Raw genomic sequence first — 6,530 nt, forward strand, 5'->3', positions numbered from 1 at the left:
GAGGATGTGACAGGAATGTGTTACACTTGGGAATTCTGCTGGAAGATGCCACTTGCAAACAGTCTCTACTCCCACCCCTTGGCAAGCCTGGCCTGGCCCTCCCTGAGGACTCATCTAAAAGCAAGAACAAACACTGCACTCAACAAGCCCAAGGGAGGAACGGTTCCCACCACCTTCTCCTGCAACCTCCCCATTCTCTTTAGATGGAGGAAAAAGAATAAAAGGGGGAAAAAAAGATTTTATAAAATCATAAGATGATTTTATAAAATTTTTTTGCATAGGAGAGAATTTTAGATTTGGGGGTTTTCTGCACATCTGCTGCTTTTGTTTAATTGCAAATAACAAATTCTGGTTTCCTTTAGGAAGCCTGGAGGTGACACATGTCCCAGCTGTGCCAAACATCCATAAAATTTGGGTTTTACCAGAGGTTCCAGTGCCCAAACTGATGGGCAGTGAGACACACACAGATTCCTGCTAAGTCCTCACCCCTAAATGAGCCTTTCCATCACCCAGGAGTCCAGGATTTCCATTTAAATAATTTTCATGGTTTGGGTTCAGCTGAGAGGCGGATGAACAGCTCAAAGCCAAAACTGTCCACGTTCTCCTTGTCCCAACGCTGCTGCATCGTGCTCAGGGCAATGATTTACTGAGGTGCAGCTGGCACGATGCCCCAGCCATGCTCTGAGCCCCAGCAGTGCCCAGGAAAACAAATCCTGGCAGAAAATTTCTTTCCTTGCAGGCCAAAGAAGCTGGCCCAGAAGTTTCCAAGCAGGAGCTGCTCTGCAAGTCAGGAGCCACGCAGATACCCAGCTTGAGGAAATTAAAGCAGGAGGGGGTGCAGTTGTTCAGAGAAGGTTTGGTGAAGATAAAACTAGGATAAAATAGAGATTTGCTTCTTCTTTCTACCAAACCTCCAGTGGTTGGTGTGTTTGCAAAGCCCTTGCTTTGGTTGAGTGGCACATGACCATTTTCCCTCTCTCAAGAGAGGGAGCACAGGGGAAAGAGGTGCCTGTGTGGCAAATCTTGACGTTTCCTGCAAAGCAGTGGATTGCCTGAGTGTCATAATAAAAATGAAAATTAAAGGGTTTTTTTAAAATAATAATAATAATAATAATAATAATAATAATAATAATAATAATAATAATAATAATGTCTCCCTGCTTCTGCAGCAATGGGAGCACAGGTGCCCAAAACCTGGCTGGCCACAAGCTTCCCTGAACTTGGAGAACTGGTGAGGACTCTGAAAAGCCCCTCCACTCCAGACCCCTGCAGCCAAAAACATCTTTGAGAAAGCAAGACAACAAAATTCTCTTTGAAAAGATCAAAGGGCAAAACATCACTTAAAATGCTCAAAGTATTTTAGGGCATTTTTCTTTTAAATCTTTTTTCTCAGTCAAAACCATTCACCGAACCTCACCCTGAGCTGTTTCACACCCTCAGAAACATGGTTTTAGGGCAAACACCCTGTTCCTGGCAATGTTTCACCCAGCTCATGTTTTATAGCCAACTGAGCATCAAATTTACAGATGCAGGAGGCACAAAATCCCTTATCCTGGTGCCAGGAGCTTGGAGCAGGAGCCCTGGGCTCTGCAGTCACTGCTGTGAGCAGTCCTGAAATTAGTGCAGGTTTTCAAGAAGAGCTTGGCAGATGACAGCCCCCCAAATGGCAGATCTGTGTCTGTCCATGCACAATCCCATTGTCTGAATCTCCAAGCCCCAATCTCACTGCTCCAGGAGGTTTCGTTATCCACATCTTGTCTTGACACTGAGGATCTCAAGGAGATAAGGGCTCAGATGCTGCTGATATTGGACACCAGCACCATCTGCTCCCCGTCCTTATTCACTCTACATTAAAGCCTAGAGAGCTCTCATGAAGTCAGAAGAAAGAAAAAATCATGGATGTGTCATCTGGGATTCCTGCTGTTTGCTGGTAATTAAATTTGTCACAATCTTGACAGAGCTGGGAACAATGGAGGAAATCAGAAAGAAAAGGCAGAGGGAGGGAAAATATAAAAGAGTCACTCTGGAGCTTTTTCCTTCTGATTCTGATGCCAAAGAAAATGATTAAAGGAAATAATGATATCTCATGGTGTTTGCTCTCCAGTTCCACTAGAGATAGGAATTCAGCCTAACAATTTGTCAATTTTTTTCTGAAGCTCAGGTAATGTCATTCCAATATTTACTGGGCTACAGACTGGTTCCTGGGGTTTCTATCAATTCAAATCTGGGCACTCCCTCTTTGTCACTCCCTCTGTTGTTTTGTCCTAGTTTTAGCCTATCTTTTACTTTGGGAGAGCAAATAAAGCTGAGCCCAGCTCAGCAGCAGTGTCCCAGTGCTGGCCTCAGCAGAAGGACCTGCCCATCCTCATCTCCCTGCAGGAAAAAGGGACCACTGGAGTTCATTTTCATCTCTTGCTGTGCTCACTGCAGCTCTTTTGAGTTGGGAAAAGCTCTTAGATCATCAGACAGTGTGCAAGGATGCCGGAGAAGCAGGAGGTGTTGGCAGAGCCCCTTGGCTCTTTTGGGTGGTGAGAGCTGCAGGAACCCAAACCAAGGGGCTCTGCCCTGTAGCATCCACAGAGTGCAAGAAGGGCACTGCTGCTGGGGCTTCTCCACTGGAGAGGAGTTTCCAGGCTGGAAAGACACATTTCCAGGGTAAACAGCAGCCTTGGTACCAGGAGTACAGGGTACAGAAATTACAAACAATCCCCCCAAGCAGCTCAGGAGTTGGCTCCATCCCTGTTCTGTCACAGCCCAGCTCCGGGGCTGCTGCTGGCACCTCTCTGTCCATGGGATCACTGGTGGGCCTGGAAAGGCTGGGTTCATGCTTGGATCAGATCTTAGAAGTCTTTTCCAACCTAATAATTTCTGTGATTCTTGCTTATTTTCCTTTAGTTTCCTGGAAGGAATAATAATAATGTGCTCCTTCGTCGAAAATACAGACCCTACCAAAATAACTGCAGGAAGTGGAAGTATTCTCAAGGAAACAGGAGGAGAAGTTCAGTCCATCTCACCTGTGTCCTCAGAGCAAAACTTTAGAGGTATTTCCTCTAAATTTAGAGACATTTCCTGTGCATTCCCAACTTCAAACCAGAAGCCAGAGTTGAGGCTGGGTTTGAAAAATGTGGACAGCACAGGGCTGCTGCTGTGATATGCATCTCGTGCTGCCCCACCTCCTCCCAAGCTGCTACATCTGCAGAGGGTTCTCAGAGTGGACTTTGCAGAGGGCCATGAAAACAGATTTATTTTGGAATATTTTCACTTGCCATTACAATTAATCACCAGAACCCAAGGAAAAGGAGTGCAGTTTATGAAAACATCAAGCAGGGAATGTGCCTGGAGGAACCTGACAAATGGGACAGCCACACAGAGAGATGGTTTAGAATAATCCATTTTCATGCCAGCTCCAGTAAAGAGAACAGGGAGAGACTGAACAGCATCCTTCCCTCTGACAACCTCCAGAGCATAATCGTGGCCCTCATCTGAAACCTTGCAGTGGCTCCTCAGAACATTTTTGAAAGACAAGGCACTGTATTTTTCAAACTCTGTCTCAAGCAGGAAACTCAAAGAGTTCCCTCTGCTGTGAAAAAATAAATGTTCCTCTATAAAACAAGTAAATCCACATTTTTCAAACCCAAACTCAGCTCTGGCCATGAAGTTGGGAGTACACAGAATAATGCCATTTGAAGTTTTGCTCTGAGGCACTGGTGAGATGGATTCAGTTTCTCCCCCTTTCCTTGGGAATGCTTCCACTTCCTTCCACCACCTGCCAGGAAATAACAGGCTCCTCTGGGATGCATCTTTGTAGGGTCACCATCATTGGGATGTAAGAGAAGTGGGGAGTGGCCTTTTCTAACTCAGCCTGGGTGAAGTGTCCCAACCTCCAAGTTCCCTGTAAGCATGATGAAGAGAACAAGGAGGAGGAGAAGATCCTCTTCTAGTGTCTTGGTTTGAAAAGACAGACGTCTGCTAAGGAAGGCAGGAGCCTCCCCTGAAAAGGAAAATGCAAACCCCTCCCTCTGCATTATTATAGTTTTGAAATTAAGGAGCTCTCAGGCAAAGATATGGGAATAGGAATAACAGTTCATTACTAGGAAAATTAAAATTAAAATGCAATAGTACAAACAAAACCAAACAACACTGCCAGAGTGAGAGCAGGCCCTGGCAGCCTGTGGGTCAGGGAGGTGGCAGCAGTCCCATCCCATGGTGGCTCAGCCCTCCTGCAGTGCCAGCTGTGCTTCTGCTGGAGCAGGGATCCTGCACAAGGCTGGAGTTTTCCTCTGAAGCTCCAGGGCTGCTGGAGATGGGTCTGGGCTTCCTCTGGGAATGCAGTGGGGAAGAAAGCTGCTCCTCTGGGAATGCAGTGAGCAAAGGCTGCTGTGGGGTTCCAAAGTCAGATTGGATCCAGGTAGGAATGCTTGGCTCCTCCCCTGGGCGGAGCATCTCCCCATGGGATGCTGGAATTTTCTCAGCCCTGCAGGGACACTCACTGGCCATGGACAGCAGAGATCTCCTGGAGGGAGGATTGGCTGTGGCAGAGATGAAGAAAAAACTGCCCAGTGAACAGAGAGAACTGCCCCAGCTCTGACAGGTGGTGACAGAATACACACATATGAGCAGATGGTTCAGTCCCAATAGGAGTTCCTTTCAGACTTTCACTGTACACAAAGAAATGTCTTTTGTGTCCATGCAAACCAATTTATTTTTTGCATCCTGGCAGCTGAGCTGTTAAAGGCAAAACAAAGAAATGCCCAAAGTGCAACCCTGCCTTGGGATCAGCTCCTCAATGCCCTGAAGGCAGGTGTTTGGGGAAGCTAGGGGGGGAGGTTCTGGAGTTCGCCTCCCTGTGGGACAGAGGGATGGAGCTCCCATGTCCGAGCAGTCCAGGGGAGGATGATCCAGAGCCTCATGGCTCTTGTCCAGTCTCTGTGAGAAGCAGGGAAAAATCAGGCAGATTTCCTCCAAGATCTCATTCCAGCCTTCTAGGAAGAGTTTTGTTTTCTCCTACTCTCCTTCCCCAAACCTGTGCGTCTCTTCATCTGCCTCACCCTCTGAGTGTACTCGCAGCCAGGCCCAAAATAATTAAAAGTGTTTTGTGGCTGGTAATTCAAAAACTATAAAAGCTCACAGGCATATTCTGTGGGGTTGGGGTTGGTTGGAAAGACAGAGCGAGTTTTGGAGGGTTTTTGTTCTCTTTGCTCTTCATCTGCCTCTGGTGACCAGCCTGGGCAAGTCTTCACACAGCAAACCCCCATGTACCATTATAAGTCTCAGGCAGAGCTCCTGCTGGGGGAAGGAGAATCTCCATAACTACGAGGTGAAGCATTCTTTTCATTCCTTTCATTGACCAGGAGCTCCACAGGTCACCATGAGGAAGTTCATAGCCAGATTTCACCAGGAGTAGTTCATAACCAGATAAAGGCACTCCTGGGACCCCCAAAACGAGTTGTGCCTCCTGAATAGTTCATTATCCAAGGCAAGATGCCTTCTGAACATGCTCCTAGCAGGGAGGCTCCCATGGGACATGCATTTTAAGTGGGTACACCAAAATCCTCTCCAGTGTTCCCCAGCAAGGAATCCCTCAGCTGGAATCTCCAGAGGGAGAGAGCTCATTGCTCCAAAAGCTGAACTTTAATTTGACCTTAATAATTAAACTTCCAAATAACAGCTTTCACATGCCAGCTGAACCATTAAATTCCAAGAGTGGATGCAAGCCTTTTTGCACTGAGTGGAGTTTACTCATGTGGAAATTTCCTGGTGCTCTGCCGGACTTGTTATCAATGTGAATGTTGTGGCACTGATTAAAAATGTTTCTCTTCCCTTTCAGACTACAACAGAATCTGTGAGTTGTTTTGTTGGGTTGGGTATTTTCAATCCACTTGGCACAAAGAAATTCCTCATTGTTTGAGCTGTGCCTCAGTGATGATGCACAGGACCTTTTCCAGAGGTGCAGTTGGAACAGGAGTCACTTCACAGCAGCCTCATGCTGCAGTCTGTGGGGCTGGTAAAATTCAACAGTGGTGCCTCCAGAACCCCTCTGAGAGTCTTCTCTGGGGCCTTGTCCTGAGCCTCATCCTCCAGGATGCACCAGCCAAGAAATGCAGTGGGACCACCATGGCACCATCACCCCCTGATAGACTCAACCACAGGAAATTAAACCAGAGGGTCTGAAATATCAGATTTGCTCTTGTTCCTTGCTCTACTCAAATGGCAGTGGTTGTACAACACAGCCAAACGCACGTCCCTGAGTTTGGCTCAGGGATCTTGGCAGCTTTGGAAAGAACCACTTTGCCATCGCATGTGTAAGGCCAGCAGAAAGGCTTCCCTCAAGCAGCTCCTCCTGGATTCCAACCACAGACCTCTTTTTAAATCTAAGCAATTTCAAAGGCACAAGCAAGACCTCTCTAGCTGCTGACACACCCAGATCTGAGTATCTTTACTCACTGAAAAAGTGCACTAATGAAATTGTAATGCACATGTTAATTAATGTACATATTTTCTCAGTAAATTTTGCACAGCTCTAAGTGGCC

Source organism: Anomalospiza imberbis, chromosome 17 (genome assembly GCF_031753505.1).
Source record: "Anomalospiza imberbis isolate Cuckoo-Finch-1a 21T00152 chromosome 17, ASM3175350v1, whole genome shotgun sequence".
NCBI classification, from domain to species: domain Eukaryota; kingdom Metazoa; phylum Chordata; class Aves; order Passeriformes; family Viduidae; genus Anomalospiza; species Anomalospiza imberbis.